This window comes from Erinaceus europaeus, chromosome 3 (assembly GCF_950295315.1).
Source record: "Erinaceus europaeus chromosome 3, mEriEur2.1, whole genome shotgun sequence".
NCBI lineage: Eukaryota > Metazoa > Chordata > Mammalia > Eulipotyphla > Erinaceidae > Erinaceus > Erinaceus europaeus.
The window spans coordinates 29578436-29579474 of NC_080164.1; positions in this window are offsets into that span (position 1 = coordinate 29578436).

Consider the following 1039-nt stretch of genomic DNA (forward strand, 5'->3'; position numbering starts at 1 on the left):
GGGTGTGTGGGGACACTGGGTGCAGTCAGCCTGGGGCCACCCTGCCCAGCCACCAGTCACCCTGCCGTCCTGCCCAGCTGTGCTCAAGGTTGACCCTGGGGGTGGGGGTGAGTGTGAGTGTGCAAATGAGTGAGTGAGGTGGTGGATAAGTAAGGGGGTGGATGTCAGAGAGCCCTCCTGCACTCAAATATCTGTGTGTACAAATGTTAGAGTGCGGGTGTGTGTGTCAGTGTCAGTGTGTGAGTGTGATACATGAGTGTGAGTGTGTGTGTCAGTGTCAGCGTGTGAGTGTGATACATGAGTGTGCAGGTGTGTGTGTCAGTGTCAGCGTGTGAGTGTGATACATGAGTGTGCGGGTGTGTATGTCAGTGTCAGTGTGTGAATGTGATACATGAGTGTGCGGGTGTGTGTGTCAGTGTCAGTGTGTGAGTGTGATACATGAGTGTGCAGGTGTGTGTGTCCGGTGCATGTGTGAGTTTCCAGGCATGTGAGTGTGATGTGTGACTGTGAGGTGTGAGTGTGCAGAGGCGTGTGCCATGGACCCAGCAGCAGAGCTGGGGGTTGCTGCCTGCCCTCCTGCCCAACCTCTCCAGGGTGCAGCCCTCACTGTGATGTGGGACAGGTCCCTAAGATCAGCCGTGATGTGTGGCCATGACAGAAAGGCCTGTGGGGAGCACATGGTGAAGCCAGGGAAGAGACACCCCATGAGACCCAGGGTCAGGGGTGGGGGGTGGATCTGAGCCTCTCATCTAGTGACACCCCCATCCCCTCAAAGTCAAGGATGTGAGCTCACCTGGGGACAGAGGGCTCACCGCACCTGCAGGTTTTCAAAGCAGACCCACCTTTTCTCTCTCTTCTCCAGGGGATGGACACAGTCTGGCACCAGGGAACTGGAACCCTGACTCGCAGGAGCCCAGAACCAGATCCTCAGCCCCCACGACACTCTTATATCGTGTACTCTAGAGTTCAGGGGGGTGCCCTCAGCACCAGCCTGGGAAGGGAGACCCCAGAGCAACTCCACAGCACTGTAAGGGCTCAC